The sequence below is a fragment of the Artibeus jamaicensis genome, unplaced genomic scaffold (genome assembly GCF_021234435.1).
Source record: "Artibeus jamaicensis isolate MK-2021 breed Jamaican fruit bat unplaced genomic scaffold, CSHL_Jam_final contig_456, whole genome shotgun sequence".
Classification (NCBI taxonomy): Eukaryota; Metazoa; Chordata; class Mammalia; order Chiroptera; family Phyllostomidae; genus Artibeus; species Artibeus jamaicensis.
Window position 1 is genome coordinate 6,139,079 of NW_026521839.1, and position 15,863 is coordinate 6,154,941.

The window sequence follows — 15,863 nt, forward strand, 5'->3', positions numbered from 1 at the left end:
CCCTGCTTACCTGCAGGAACATGGGGAGATGAGCATACAGTAGAGGTCTGAAGGCTACAGGGAGGGCAGCACTCAGCTGTCCAGGCTTACTCTTCCTTTTCTGGCCACGGGAAGAACACGCCTTACTTCCTGCCACCTTTCCTTTTCCCTCCTTCGCACCCCAGCCCTGCCTGCTCTAGGTCAGCACTCCTTCAGGCTCCTACAGCCCCAGCAGCTCTTCCACACTGGCACGTGCCAGGCTCCTCACCACACTGCAAAGGCCCCATGTGCCACCTGGAAGTCCCTACCTGAGACTAATGTATGGCCTGCCTGTGTGTTGGTGGGTAGCGGCCAGAGAGAGCCTTGGCCCTTTCTGTTTTGTCCTATTGTGAAGTCGCCAAGAATGTCCAGACACTCAAGAAGCCCAGGTCCTTCTGCCCTAGGTCCAACCCATTCCCACCCCTCCCTCTCCCTGTGACCCAAAAGTCAGCCTCCTTACTCCTATACCTCAGCATTCCCATCTGAGACCAACTTCAGAGAAGGCCAAATCCAAGACATTCTAATTAAAGAGTCCATGTTGTGGGGACACCACTCCCAGGAAAATGCCAGCTTTGCTGGAGCAGACAGGTGGGGGGGTGGGGGCAAAGGCTGGAGATCCAGGTGTGACATGATAAGAACCACGCCCCACCACCTACTTCCAACCCTATGGCTTTGAGACACAGAGATAAGGCTCGGATCCATTTCACAGGTGGCAAAAGTGAGGTCAGAGAGGTCGGCAGACTGGTCCATGATTACATAGCAGGCAGTGACCAAGCCTGTCCAACTCCAGGGTCCATGGCTCAGGGTCATGGACCATGACCACGGTCATTTTTTCCCCCTCAGAATGCTTGGGCCCCTATTTCCTCCCTGGCCATTGTCCAGGCCTTTATGGGAGAAACCCCTATGGCCAGAGAGTGGAAGCCAGCCTGGGCTGAGGCCTTAAGCTACCTGCCCCTTGACCCCTGTTAGGCTATCTCAATCCCATGGGCCCAGAATAATCTGTAATCTGGGTGTTAGATGACCAAGAAGCCATCCCCATTGGACTCAATTCTCTCATCTGAAAAATGGTGTATTTTCCAGTACATGAAAAATGGGTATGCCCCCAGTTCTGCCTCATCCAGGCAAGGCAGGTCCCAGCCCCACGGGCAGCAGAAGCTTAGAGGCATCCCTCCAATTCAGCGGCCCGGGCCCTCCTTGTACTCAGGCCAACTCTACATCCATTTTGCAGGCCAGCAGACTACCAACTAGGGGGAAATAATGAGAGGCTTGGGAACCAAGGGGACAGAGGAAAGCAGGTGCCAAGGTGAGCAGAGAGGATGGGCAGACACACTCCTGGGTCACAACTCACTAGATAGGGGGTCTCATTCCTCCCCGAACCTCTGGCACCCCCCAGTCTCCCAAGGATTGCACTCCAAGCTGGGGAGGCAGCTGACTACTTGGCGCTCCCGGAAAAATTGATTGTCCATGGCTTTCCTTCTCCAGCCTGTCCTCTTCCTAGCTCCTCTACATCCCTCCCTACCCACCCACAACCCCGGGCTCTGCCATGGCCAGAGCACCCCATCCTGGAGGCAGGGTCAGTTTAACAGTGCCACGCCTGATATTTGCGCCTCCTCCTGAGAGGGCCAGCAGGTCTGGAAGGCTGGGGGGAAATGTCTCCCTTTTCATGCCCACCGTACAGAATTCAGCTGCCTGTACGTGGCCGAGGGCTGGGCCTCCTTTGAGCGAGCCGAAACCAGGGGCATCTGGGTGACAGGAGCCCCAGCCAGCCATGTGCGTGCCCCAGGCTCTACTGTGTCTGTGCTCCTGACCCAACTCTGGGGGACCATCTGCATGGGAGCTATGGCCTGAGGACGGCTGCCTGAGCCTGTGACAGGACGGGGCACGCACACGACCGCCTCAGGGACCAGTGTGTGGGATCCCCCCGAGGCATGTCACGCACATGTGTGACTGTGCATGTCCATTTGCTGATATATGTGCCCGTGTATGCATGCATCAGAAGCTGGGGCCACGAGTGTAACAGCGAGTGTGCTTCTGCAGTGTCTACAGCATAGGGAATCAAGCCTGTGCCATGTGTGTCAATTGTGTGTGCAGGTCATGTGGAACTGCGTGAGCGGAGTGACTGTGTCTGTCCCAAGCGTGTGCCCCAGGGTGTGCCGCATGGGGCCTGCATGAGTCTGTTCTGCCTGCCAGGCCGCAGGGCCTCCTGAGGCTGCTGGGGATGGGGTGACTCACGTCTCCTGAGCTCATCCCGAGGCCCGCCCGCCCAGCTCACCCTGCTCTGCTGGGCTCATGGCTGCCAGACGCGGCAGGGAGGCTGGCTTGATAAATAACCTGCTGCTTCCCCAGGCCTCTGAGAAGGAGAGGCTGCATCGTGGGGAGAAGGGGGAGGTGCGGGGGAGGCGGCCCTGGCCCCCAGGCTCTGGCTGCCCTGGCCCCCACAGCCCAGGCTGCGGCTCCGGTTCCTGTTTCATCGAAACCTGAGCTGGGAAAAGCCTATCGGGTCATCTTGCCTGTCCCGCCAGCCGCCAGGCCCAGGCAAGCTGCCCCTCAGGGGACAAGCCCGCAGCTTGGCCACCGAGCCAGTGGGTGGGTGGGTGGGGGGAGGATATTTCTGTCCAGACTAAATGCAGCTTCAGGCCTCTGTCTGCACCCCCACCACCACCAACAGCTGCTCCCAGGGGCCCTCTGGCTCTGCGAGATTGACTAAATATAGCCCCCATCCCCAGTGTTCACCTCTACCCATTGGCTCCACCCACAAGGGTAGGAAGAAGGCTGGGGAGCACGCTGTGTGACCTTGGGCTAGTGTTTGGCCTCTCTGGGCTCTCAGTTATGATATGCCAAGTGTTACTAAGCTCTAGGCCCCGACCTGCCTCACAGGCACTACTGGAGAGACCATAAAGGTTACTAAATTGGGGTCTTCGTCCTGGGAGATAAGGGTCTGGTCTCCTCCTCAAAGCGATTCCAACCTGCTTCAAGCAAAATAACTGGAGGAGCCCCTACCCAGCAGCCCAAGTACTTTTGGGCTTATCAACATGACCGCCTCCACCATGCCTGTTCCTTACCCAGGCTGGGCAATACCAGGCTCCTCCAATCTGCCCCAGCCAGACCCTGGCCAGGAAACAAGTTGTGCCAGGCTTGGTTGGGGGGGGGGCACGCTGAGGGGGACTTGGGAGCATGACAGCTGCTATTTCCTGGAGGCCGCAGTTGGGCACAACCCGGATTCCAGGCTGGCTCCATACTCTACCAGACAGCCTCTCCCAAGATCAGGCCCTCAACAGGGCACTCCCTTCCCCAATGTCAGCTCTGTCATCAGACCTCTGCCAGAGTCACAGTCCCACTCCCCTCACCATACTGGTACAGTCAGAGAGAAGGGGCTGGATATACCTTCTGGTCTGGGCTGGGAGAATGGTGGTCTCTGCAGGGTTGCAGGCGGGGGAGGCAGCCCCGGCTTCCCAGCTTCCCACCTCCTGCCTGCCTGCCCACCCGGCTGCTTCCCCCAGCCCCACACGCACCAAATTCCCCACATGCCTGTCTGTCTCTGACAGCTCGCGCAAATACTTGGCTGCGCGGGCACCCGCTGTTCTGAGCCCGCTGCGCCTCCTCCCCTGCCTTCCCCGGGGGGCTCTGCAGACACAGCCAGGGATGGGAGGGGGCCAGAGCCGAAAAGCTCAGTGGGCAGTGGGGGTAGCAAAGGCAGGAGGGACAAGTCTCAATTCTGAGGCACCGCCACCCACCCCCAAGCCTGGGGGACTAAGGGACCTGGGGAGGCCACTTGAGCCAGCTCACTGGGAGGCAGCTGCCAACACCCCTGCTGCCCCCCGGAACCTCCCAGGAGGACCTTCCGGAGGCCTCCCACTCGCCTCAGCGATGAAATAGCATCTGCCACCCCCGCTATGGCAGCTCGGGACAGGGCAGGACAGGGTGGGGGCTGCCAAGAAGCCCCTGGGGAAGGCTCTGAGATATGGACAATGGCCCAGCCCCTCCTGGCAGCCCCGGCCCCCCACCAGAGGCCCAGCCTCAGAGCCTGGGGGAAGGAGATGTGTTCCAGCCCCACAGCGTAAGGGGCACACCCACCCAGCTGCCAGACCCAGGATGTCTCCACTTGGACTGGCTGGGGGGACTGGCTGGGGGGCCTTATTTTCGCCCGGCTCCCCTCCTTCCTGCTTGCCTTGCCTCCCTTCCAGGAGACCAATGGAGGAAACACGTCCTGAGATCAGCTGGGATTTTCCGCTAGACATTGCCTAACTGACCAGCTCCTTATCTCCCCCACCTCATTCCTTCTTCCAGAGTCACTCCTTCAGCCAAATCACACTCCCACCCCAGGTTTGCAGCCAAGGAGCCCTCCTCCCGGTCCCACCACTTGCCCTGACATCCCCAGCACCCACAGCACGTATCCATGCAGAGTGAACCCTGAATGAATGACCTCATGAAACAACACCCTCCCATTGTACAGACAGGTACACTAAGGTCAGGAGACAGCCTGGTAACCTAGCCCTCCCATTCACCGCTCTGTCTTCCCGAAGGAGAGAGACTGACTGCGGGACCCTTCTCCATCCATTAACCCTACACCAACACTTTCTGCCCCAGGAGTCCACTCAGCCCTTCCAAGCAACTGGAAGCATTACAGTGACTCCAAGAAGGATTTCTGAGTGCTTTAGATCCAAAAGTCCAGCTGGCTAGTTGGGACGACTCTCCCACGGCCTGAGGGTGGTCTTGAAAAGAATCCCAACTGTATTGTCTTTGTGACGGTAGGTTGTGGGATAGAGCCTCCTCTCCCATTGCACAGATGGGGCTGCTGAGGCCCCCAGGGGAGGGGGGAGCTGCACGCAGCCATGAATCACAGGGGAGCTGGGAAGCCGCCCGGCCCTGCCGGCTGTCGCTGGAAGCAACAGCCTGCATTTCCTCCTCACACTGGTGCCTCGGGAAGCGTGGGCAGCGGGCGGGTGGGCACCACCAAGAGGACCCCTCCTGTGCCTGCAGGCCAGCCACATCCCCTTGCTGCCATACAACCCTCTCTCCACATTTGGCTAGATCTCTGAAGAGCAGTGGGTCAGAGACAGAACTGGGTTTCTGCCTCAGGTATACGCTCAAGTCACCTAAGGGGCACCACAGGGGAGCCCCTCCCTTCATATTCTCAATGCCCCATAGCATCAAACAAGATTGAAACACCACCATTCACACTTTCCTCTAGCAGTAAAACCCATGGTTCTGTGATTCTAGAATCTCAACAGGCCAGGAATCCTGACTGGAGAATTCTCCTGCTCCAAGCACTCTCTGATTCTAGACTCCTGTGAGTGGCCTAAAAATTCTAGGCCACCAAGATCTGACATTCAGGAGGTCCAGCTAACCAATTTACCATCTAGCTTTAGGGGGAACTAAGAGGCTGGGTCTCTCCCAACAGGGTCAACAGAAGCGGACGTGAGGTGGGGTGGGGAGCTGTGGGCCTGTGGATATGGCTGGTCTAGTCCAGGAAAACAGACCAGCTCCTCAAGGCACACACGGCCATAGATGGCAAAGATGTCAGGAAGCTCAGCCCTCAATAGAGCAAGAGTGGGTAGCTAGAGGCTTGTGAGCCTGCACCCCCACCCTGCAGCTCAGGGGGAGGACGGGCGTCAGGTCAGAGTTGGTCTCCGTGCTTCTCAGGTTCCAAGCCAAGCTCCACGCTTCACCTTCCTGTCTTCACCACCCACTACTTCCTCCCCCCACCAGTCCCCTCGCCTCTTAGCCTCCCAGGCCAGCCCCAGCTCAGGCCAGCAGGCCGCTGCAATTACGAAAGCTCCCAAGCCCACTTGATAGATGGGAAAACTGAGGTCCAGGGAGAAGATGTGACCTGCCCAAAGGGCTCAGCCCCAGCAGCCTACCGGTCTCTGTCTGCACCTCTTAGCCCAATCCGCCACCTCATTTCCCATGATTCTCTGTAGGGCCAGTGATCTCTACACATTAATTTGATCACAAGCACACCTCCCATCCCAATGTCTGCTGCGAGCACTCATTCCCACAAGTAATCATCTGGTCATTAATTCATTCTTTCATTCACCCAACTGGTCCATCAGCCCTTCTCCCCACTACATGCCAGGATCCTTGACAGGGATATGGGGATCTCAAGAAGGAGAGTAAAGCCTGTAGTCAGCAAGCACTTAGGGAGTCCCTGCTGTGTGCCAGGCAGTGTGGAAGGTGCAGGAAAAACCACATGCAGATCAACCCTGGCTGTCCTGACAGTGTTTACAGACAGACATGGAAGAGCTCTACCAGGTCCTAATTCTCCTGGAGAGTTTGTCCTGGGCAAGTCACAAACTCTCCAGCCTCAGTGGATGCAGATGCTAACAGCACCAACTCAATGGGCTACTGTGAAAGATTAAAGAAAGTGAAGGCTAGAAACAGTGCCAGTTAGCCACTACCATTACCATTGTTACAAATTATTATTATTATATTATTATTATTATTATTATTACTATTATTATTATTGGGACAGCAATTGATTAGAGCAGCAGCTAGAGCTCTGCAAACACTCAGCTGGTGCCAGGCACTGGGGGAACGGGAAGAAATCACTGCCACAACCCACTGCATGGCTGGCAAGGAGCAGGCTCCAAGTCCCATACGCATCTGATGAATGACGGAATCAGTGACAGGAGGCATGGCCCTGCCTCCAAGGGTAGGCAGCACGGTACGATCCAGCATGTGTCCATGCATGTTGCACACACATATATGAACACTTAGTAGATATGCACACAAATGTCCACATGAGGAGTTCCAGCAGAGGGCAAATGATCTGGGAGTAGAGCAGCAGAACAGGGAACACAGCTGCTCTCGCTGGGTCAGGTCCCCCCAACCCCACCGCACCCATGCACCCCTGCCAGTGATCATGGGTGTGGCAAGAGCAAGGACCAGGACTGGTGGGGAGAGGCCCCAGAAAGATGCTTTACATAGTTCTGGCCACCAGATTACAGGACCGGGCTAGGCCCCTGGGTGGGGCGGGGGGCGCTGCCAGGTAGGTGTTGGCCCACACGAATCAGGCCCTAGAGCCCCCACTTTATGGCCGGACTGGCACCAACGACAAGTGTTCCTGCTGGCGGGCCAGGAAAGTCCTAGGAGGTCAGCGGAGGTCACAGAGAAGGGAGGGCACAGTGGGCCCGAGGGCCATGTGGGGTCTGCTAGACTGGGGAGGGTGGGTATGAGGCTCCCCCCGGGGCCACCAGGCAGGCCTGGCTTTGCCCTGCTGGGGCCGGCAGCTGGAGGGGAGTAAATATAGCGCGGGGCGTCCCGGCCACATTCCTGGGAGGCCAGCGCAGCCGGCCTGCCCGCTGCTCTAGGCAGAACACAGCAGCCAGGGCCCAAAACTGCCACTGCCCTCTTCCCAAACAAACAGAAAAATAAATAAAACCAGCTCTCACGGCCAGCATGGCTGGGGGGGAGGGGGCAGGAAGGGGTGGACCCAGGAGGGGTGAGGCAGGCAAGCGGACCAGTTGCTGAGGTTTCTGTTCTGCCGAGAGGAGGAGGCCAACAAAAGAGAAAAATGGAGAAAAAGGGCACAGAAATGGTCAGAGATGTGAGAGAAGGGGAGAGGATGAGTGTGGGAGATGGAGGGTGTGACAACCAGAGGTGTCAGGGAGGCAGGTCAGGAGGGACAGGGAAGGTGTCAGGGCCAGCTGGGGGAAGGCAGAGGCAGCCTCGGGTCAGTAATTCAGCAATTCAGCAGCAGGCAGACAAAGGGGGCCTGTGAGCTGGGGCAGGGGGCTGACTCCAAGGGCCATGAAATATTAAAGAGCCTAGGCCAATGAGTGACAGAGGTCATAGAAATAAGGGGACTAGCGTGTGAGATACGCCCCCCCCCACTGGCCCCCCCCCCCACCGCCTGTCCCTTTCCACCACCACCAGCAGAGCCAGTCTCCCCAGCTTTCGTCCTGCTGTGGCTCCTTTCAGTCTTTCTACCCGCAGAGAGGACAGGCTGAGGGTGGGAGGGGCCACGGGGATTAGCGATGGCAGGGGACCGCGGCGGTTCCCTCTTCCCTCTCGCTGGTCTGTGTGCAGCCGGCCTTCCAGAGCTGCCAGCCATCCTAGCAAGAAGGCCAAAAGACCTGTCAGCACAGCCGCTGCCTGCCACAGTGCCTCCTGGGGGAGGAGGGGGTAGACTTCCAGCTTCTACTTTACGGAAAAAAATCAACCAAGCCACCACTTTCCACAGAGACCAGCGAGGAGGGAAGGCCATGCCTCAAAGCTCAGCTTTGAGCCAGCAAGCAAACCAGCTAGAAAACCAGGTAGCGAGCCAGCAGGTCACCCCTTAGCCCTCCCACCCCACCCAGGTCCCATTACCAGCCTCATGACCTTGGTCAGTCCCCTCATCCTTGAGCCTGTGTCTGCACCAGCCCCACCCGCCCAGGCGTGATGTGAGAGAAGGTAGAAGCAAGCAAGTAATACGCTGAAAACCTGCTGGGGCAGCTGGGGCCAAGCATCTGCACGCAGACAACCCTCCCAAGCCTCTGTGAAATCAGGCCTAGTATCAGTCCCATTTTAGAGTTGGGGAAGAGAAACTCAGGGAAGGCAGGGTGACGTGCCCAAGGTCACACACCTGATGGTTAGCAGAACGGAGACCGAAACACTAAGAGGGAGCCATGTGTCCTTTTCCTCCTTTTCAGTGGGGGAGAGGAAGTCCTCTTCACTATAAAAGCCAACTTTAACTGAATGCCAACTGTAAGTTAGCCACTGGTGCTGGGTACTGCACAACCGCCTCGTGTCCATCTGTAAATGGTCCTGTGGACCAAGTACTCCTGTTATCCCATTCCAGGGATAAGGAATCTGAGGATCACAGAACACAAAAGGTCATACAGCCACCGAGACAGCGATACGATCAGGATTCGGGACTAGGTCTGACTCCAGAGCCAGAGCTCCAACACACTTGTCTGGGTGAGGTCAAGGGAGGGGGATAGGAGGGCTCAGCAGAGGGGAGCTCAGTGGTCCCACTGAGTGATCCCACTGGCCCCCCGAATGGACACCATGAAAAGGACGAAAACAAGGTAACAATCCCTGTGCGAAGGGCTGGCCAGCAACTGCCCTGGGAGCACCAAATGGGCAGAACATGCAGGGGCGGGGGGTGAGGACACTGCCCAGGGGCCTGGCCAGAGTGTTCTGCCTCCTCTGCCCAGAGCCTGTGTACCAGAAGACAGAAGTCCCCTCCCCAAACATGGGGATACTGAGGCTAGTCCAAAAAGGGCCAGCAGAGCCCTGTCCTGTTGACTGCCAAGGTTCCAGCCTGCACCCCCGGGGCCCATGTGCCAGGAACTAATCTCACCACCACCCCAAGAGCCCCTAGTGCTGGCGGAAGGAGGGCAGGATCCCCTCCCTCCCTTCTAGGCCCTTCAAGCCCAGAGGGAGGGCAGCATCAGAGGCAGGAAATGAAGAAGAATTTGCGATCTAATTGAGCTGGCGGGGGATTAGGCGGCAGAATGCAATTACAGGGGCTGGAGCAGGGCCAGGGGCACTGACACCCCTAGATGTGGCCTGGTCCAGGTGACACCCTACTGGGAGGGCTGGGGAAGATGCGTAGAGAACTGCAGGGCTCCAGACCCATTTAACACCCAGAAGCAAGAAGTTTTCCTGGGAATTCTCCCCCAGGAAACAGGCAGATAGGAAACACATGCTCTCACAGGCTCTACTCATGCATGTACATACATGTGTTCAAATTCCCAGGAAGCCCCCCCATATCCATGTTCCCTTGCATGGGAATAGATTCCCAACCAGCAGACACCAAGCTCTGGCCCTTTGTTGCCACTGGCTTCACCAAAGGCAGGGGGCTCAAAAAAAAAAACCACCCATGACCTTAAAATCCTTTTATTCCTGTAATCACAGGCTGCCATCGACGTGGATACGCACTGTCACCCCGGCCCCAGCCTGTCTCCCTCCACAGCTTCCAAAACTCCCAGCAGGCAGGCAGACGGGGAAGCTGCCCAGTTACTGCCAGGGAGGGGAGGGGAGGGGAGAGGAGGGGAGGGGCAGGGTGAGAAGAGGTTCAGTGCTACACACAATCATACTCAGGGTCCCAACCAGGGAGGGAGGGACTCAAAGACAGGCTGGACAGAGATACAGAAAGAGAAAGGAACACAGACACCAGCCACCAAAGACAGGCACAGACCAATGCCCACAACAGCTCAGATATGCCCAGGTTCACACTTTCCCTATTCAGATACACCACTCTGAGAGCATCAGACACTCCCAGATTTACAAGTATTATACAAACACACAGATATACACAAAACACAAACATACACTCTACAAAATTCCCAGCATATATAACTCAGATTATACATATTCCCACATTCACAGGGACAAATGCAGTGCACACACAAACAATTCCTAGACCCATAGATTCCTATGCTCAGACTCCCAGACCCCAAGACAGACACACATTCAACAGAGAGATTCACAGATATACGTGTCCTTAGTCATCGGCACACACGGCGCCTAGATTCCCACACCCCAGGCCAACGGACTAGATCCACACAGCCTCATCTAGCAGCTCACACTGGCTTTGGCTTTAGGGGGCAGGTGGAATGGGGGCCAGTTCTTTCTCACTGTCTGCAGCCTGGGAGGTGGGCTCAAAGTTGGGGGGAATAAAGAGGGAAGCAAGAGAAAGAAAAAAAAACTTGAGTGGGATATTCTTGTTGGGCAGTAGCGCGTGAGTAACTGGGGAGGTTTTTTGTGGTCTGGTGAGTTCCAGCTATGAGTGAGAGTTTAACTATTAATACACTTAATCAAGTAGCGCGCACACACACACACACACACACACACACACACACACACACACAGCGCTAGGAGCTAGAATGAGACCAGGTGATGAGGCTAAGAGAGGGAGAGCCCAGAAAAAAAAATGGAAAAGCTCCAATCAGGGCCTCAGGAGGTGGGGAAAGAGGGTGGAGCTTCCACCCTGGCCCTGCCTCCAGAGTAGGGGCAGAGTCAGTGATTAATTTCTGCACCCCTAGAAGGATGGGGCTTTGACACACAGTAGGTGATCAATAAACACACATTGGATCAATGAATAAGTGAATTACATATAAAGATCAGCAATAATAACAGTAATAAAAAGTGAACCCCACCTCATTCTTGGCCAATTAAGGCATGCTCTGGAGCTCCATGCTCGGGAAGTTCTGACTTCATGATCAGGCCCTCCAGACAGGGGCTCTAGGAAAGCAGGCCTGGGTCTGGCTCATCAGTGTCCCCCCCATTATTCTACCTACTCTGCACTCTGGAAAGTCAGCTGACCTCGGCCCAGCCCACACTCCTCTCTCCCAAGGAGAACCCCATCTCCATTCCACCCTCCGGAAATAATTAGGTGGAGTTCTCAAGAAGGTGGGATATTTAATTCCTAAAGATTTGGTTCTTTATCCAGATGCAACCCTGCCCACCCCATACCCACACTCCTATGAGCCTCAGTTTCAACACTTGCCAAATGGGTAGGAGGCAAGCAAAAAAGTTGGGTAGAGGCAGCAAGAGCTGGGGGTCACAGTGGGAGCCCAGAGAACATAGGCTTGCACTGGCCTGGGCCCTGGATGCAGAATCCTCCCCTCCCCTTCCCTTCCCCCACCCAACCCAGCCCAACCCAGCCGGGTGGACATTCCAGGCCTCACGTGATAAAGACGAGGCCGCTGGCCCACGGATAAGTCAACAGGCTCTGTCGGGGGAGAGATAGGAGGCCCGGGCCAGGGTCACCTGCTGAGCCGAGAAAACAGCCGGGCCCAAATACACACACATAAATAAGGCGCCAACGGACAGCCAGCCAGCCAGCCAGCTAGCCAGCCAAGGGTCTGTCTTCTGCAGAGGAACGTTGGGAAAGGAGGTGGCAGGGGTAGGGAGGTGCAAGGCTGGCTAGGGGCTTCCCTGGGAGAGCTTCAGCTTCTGCCAGGATGGGAGCCTGGGGGGGCTTCCACATCGATCTCCAGAGAGCAGCCTCCCTCAGTAGTTCCCACCCCTTCCCAGAGCAAAAATCACCCCCTCTCCCTCCTCCCCAAGGAGAGAGAACAATTTCCGTTCTGGGAGGGGGGGGGTGACAGCTGCAGAGCGAGCCACTGCCCCCCCACCCCCAGCTCTTGCTCTCATCCAGGGAAACTGCTAAATCAACACTACGCAGTAGTAGGTAACGCCGGCCTCAGTCTCTCCGCAGCGCTCTCAAAAAGGGGTTTGGAAGGAGGTTTCGTTCGGGTCCCAGTTTCTGGGTTTCCCACGGCGGTTGAAACCTAAGGTATGGGGTCTTTCGAGAGGGGGGCCAAAGCAAGTTGAGGCTAACACATCCCTAAAAACGTCTTATTTGAATGCTCTCAATGGCACGGAGGACACCCCCCCCCCCGCCTCCGCGGGCCGGGGCAGCTGAGGTGGCGCCGGGCGTTCAAATAGCGCTCCAAACAAGCCCGCAGCGACCGCGCACGCAGCCCCCGCCAGGCGGCCCCAGCGGAAAACTTGAAAGGGACTCTGCCGGCCGCCCTGGGGCAGCTCGGGCGGGGGCGAGGGCTGAACCATCACACATGCCCCCCTCCCTAGCGCTTCCTGCGCAAAAGCCGGGGGTGGGGGTGGGCTAGCCACAAAACCGAACAGAACCCGCGGCGCAGAGAAGGACGTAGGTCAGGAGGCTGGCTCTCCGGAGCCCCCTGCAGCCCCCCCCAATCTGAAAACGCGACTCAGACCACCCAGGGTCCGGGGGCAAAGTAGGGCGCGGCGGCCAACCCTACAGACCCCCGTCGCAGGACACAAGAGAGAGTGGGTCTTTCCAGATGAGTGTCTATTGAACCGCCCTCCCCAAATCTGCTGGTGCCTTCTTGAAGACTATGGCACCAGCCCAACTCCGCGCACCCCTTCCGATTTCTGAGAGGAAAAACCAAAACGCAGTCTTGCTCTCCCACTGGGCGCTTCACCTCTTCTGACAGGTCCCGGAGGCGGCCCCCCATTTAAAAGCTGGGGTCACTCACTTGCTGTCGATCCTACAAATAAACAAAGCCAGGCGCACCCCGCGCTCCCCGCCGGAAAGCAGCTCATTCCGGGAGAGGACAACTTCCCCCAGCAAGAAAATTAACACATTCTTCCCGCGGCGGTTCAGCCCCTCGCTCTAGGGAACACAAGGGGAGGGGGGCCTCGGGGCCGAACTTCACGGGTAAATGTGGGGCCAGAAACGCGAGCCGGGCGACTGGGACACCCGCCTCCCACAGCTCCGCAGAGAGAGGAGCACCCCCATTCTCCCTCCGTGGCTTTTCGAGCTGCTTGGCCACGAGGGGCTCGGGAGACAGCCTGAAAGACACCCCCCCTCATGCTGAAGAGGAAGGGAGGGAGAGGCCGCGGGGCGCTGGGGGGGGGGGGCGTGATACTTTGACGGAAAAAAAAGGTCAAACTTGATCAGCCCGCCAGGCACCCTGCAGGCAACCGGGGAGAGGAGCCGGAGGGGAAAATGTGGCCGCCGCCCGCTCCAAGTGGAGGGGGTCGACTCAGCCACGCGCGGTCCAGGGTCTGAGCGGTTACCGTCGCCCTCAAAACACAGGGCTGCGAGTGGGGTCTGATGGGGGGGTGCGCGCGGGGACCTCCAATCAGCCGCCCCCGCAGGCGCTCCGCCCGCTCCACCGGGTGAGGTAGGGACCTGGGCTCCCGCCACCCCAACGCCCTCCAGCTCGAGTGTTTAGGGAGAGGACAGTACCCCACAGGGAGAGCCCCAGCCCCAATCCACGACGCCCAGCCCGCAGTCCCCGACCCTAAAACCTCTCTTTTTGTCTGAACTCAGTGATCTGCGACCGCGCCGACTGCGGCTCGGGAGGCTTGGGTACAGCGGCGGCCACCAAACGATCACAGGCGCTACGACTCTCAGCCTCTGGGGCTCCGGGATTCAGGCTGCGGGCGTCCCCCGCCCCTCCCAAACGCGGACCCTTCCTTCCCTGTCCCTGGCTCTCCGCACCTGAACTTCGGGGGAGCCCGCGCCGCCAAACTTTCCGCCGACTTGCAGCGAACTCCGGCCCCGGCCGCGCACCGGGCCCCGGGGGAGGAGAGGGAGGTAGGCGGGGAAGGGGAGGGGGCCGGCCTCCGGGGGGGTCGGGGGAGGGCCGTGGCCCGACACCTACCGGCTCTCTGAGTCGTCCAAGCCGCCACCGCCGCCGCCGCGGGGACGAGGGGGAGGGGCGGGGCGGTGAGCCGCGCTCCGCTCTAGGCACCGCCGCCGCCGTGCGCTCCGCTCCAGCTCCGCCGGCCGCTGAGCCCGGGTCCGGAGCCGGAGTCAAGCTGCCTCGGCTGGCCCGAGGCGGGGAGGGGGGGGGAGCCTGCAGCACCTGCCCCTCCTCCCCCTCCCCGCGGCCCAAATTAAAAAACAACAAAAAGCAACTAATCACCCCAGAGCGGAGCGCGGCGCGGCGGGCGGAGGGCGCAGGGTGAGGCGCCCGGACTCAGCAGGCGGCGCGCATGGCTGGGCGCGGGCTGGGCAGGGCTGGGACGCGGGGCCCGGCTTCGGGGGGCAAGGTTCGGCCGCTCTTCTTGCTGAGCTCGGACGCCTGCTCTCGCTGCCGCCGCCGCCGCCTCTGCTGCCGCCGGTGCCGCCGCCGCCTCTACATCCCCGCTCAGGCTCCGCCGCCTCAGCCGCCGCCGCCGCGCGCCCGCCCGGGCAGAAGCTCTGAACGCTGCCCGGGGGCTGCCGGCAAAACCCGGACCGGACTCGCCGCTCCCTCCTCACCCCCCCCGCCCCCGCCCCGCTCGGCTCCCCTCCCTCCTCCCTCCTCCCAGCGCAGCTCTGGCCACTTCGACGCCGCAGGCTCTGAGGCCGGAGCCGCAGCCACTGCGCCTGGAGCTCCCTGCGCTCTGACGACGTCCACCCAAGCTCAGCGCCCCGGCGCGTCCCGTCTTCACCTCTTTTTCCACAACTTTACAAAAAATAGGAGGACCTCCTCCATTAGTGAGGGGTGAACACGCTTGGACACCCACCGTACGTTGAAATCCGCCGTCCCTCTGCCCCCTCTCTCCTGCCGGCCGCAGAGCTGCCAGGACCAATTGGGAGGGTTCAGCCGCGCCCCGCGGCTCAGGTGGTTGTAGGTCCCGAACCTCCTCGCTGAGGGCTCGGAGCTGGACGCGGCTCAAACAGCGCGCCACCCAGAGAGCTTTCCCGGACTGGGTGGGCTCTTCTCCCGGAGAAAGGGGGCGGAGATTCCTGTCCCCATTTCACAGATGAAGAGACTGATACAAGAAAGGACGTTTTGCATCCTACACCGGCGCCAGCCCAAGCCCTGAGTCCTGGGGCCATGGCACTCAATTGTGCTACTCTGGGACCCAGGCCCACGAACTCCCGAGAAGTCCCAGCCTGAAATGGTGCCTGAATTAAAGCGGCGTTCAGCAGACACTGTTTCAAAGAGATAACAAAAGCCCAGTGGGTACAGATTTTAGGCCCACCGTCATATCCTCCTCGTTCTCATCGCCCCCTCCATCTGCCCAGCCTGGGCTAATGATATGGCAGGAGCACTTTTTGGCCATCTCAGGGACCCACAGAGTAAGCCCCAGGCTCCTATAAGCCCCAAACTGCAGATTATCCCAAAGTGGAAAGCTTCTGCAATTCTGTGGAATTCACGGGGGTGGGTTAGGGTTCCTTCTGCCAGGTGAAGCAATCCCAGGCCCTAGACCCTGGCTGAGGAAGGGGGAGGACAGCGGTTGGGGAAGCCTGCCTAGAGTTAAACAGTTGCAGCTCTAGATCAACTGGGGCCCAGATAACAGGGAGTTAACTGTGGCCACTGGGCTGCCTCCAGCCACAGGCCTGCCTGGCCTCCATGGGAGAAGCGAAACCAGCTCCCACCTCCTTGCTTCCTCTCCTCTCCTCTGTGCAGCCTGCCTATCTCTAAGAAGGA

The 15,863-nt window shown here is 58.9% G+C and overlaps 1 protein-coding gene and 1 long non-coding RNA gene across 5 annotated transcripts in view; one reads left to right on the forward strand and one right to left on the reverse strand.

The window, feature by feature from the left end:
• CXXC5 (CXXC finger protein 5) overlaps positions 1-14,648 on the reverse strand; it is a 33,442-nt gene extending 18,794 nt beyond the window's left edge. For 2 of the 4 annotated variants that reach the window (XM_037147527.2, XM_037147525.2), the window contains exon 1: positions 14,103-14,648. The gene's annotated coding sequence lies outside the window, so the exon portion shown is untranslated. Of the gene's footprint in view, positions 1-13,939; positions 14,045-14,102 lie in introns of those variants that run through there. The other 2 variants (XM_037147529.2, XM_037147526.2) reach the window with 2 other exon arrangements.
• On the forward strand, positions 12,118-14,358 carry LOC128627610 (uncharacterized). The gene is made up of 2 exons (XR_008391851.1): positions 12,118-12,247; positions 13,769-14,358. It is a non-coding gene; the product is annotated as an uncharacterized LOC128627610 (long non-coding RNA).
• Positions 14,649-15,863: the final 1,215 nt, after the last annotated feature.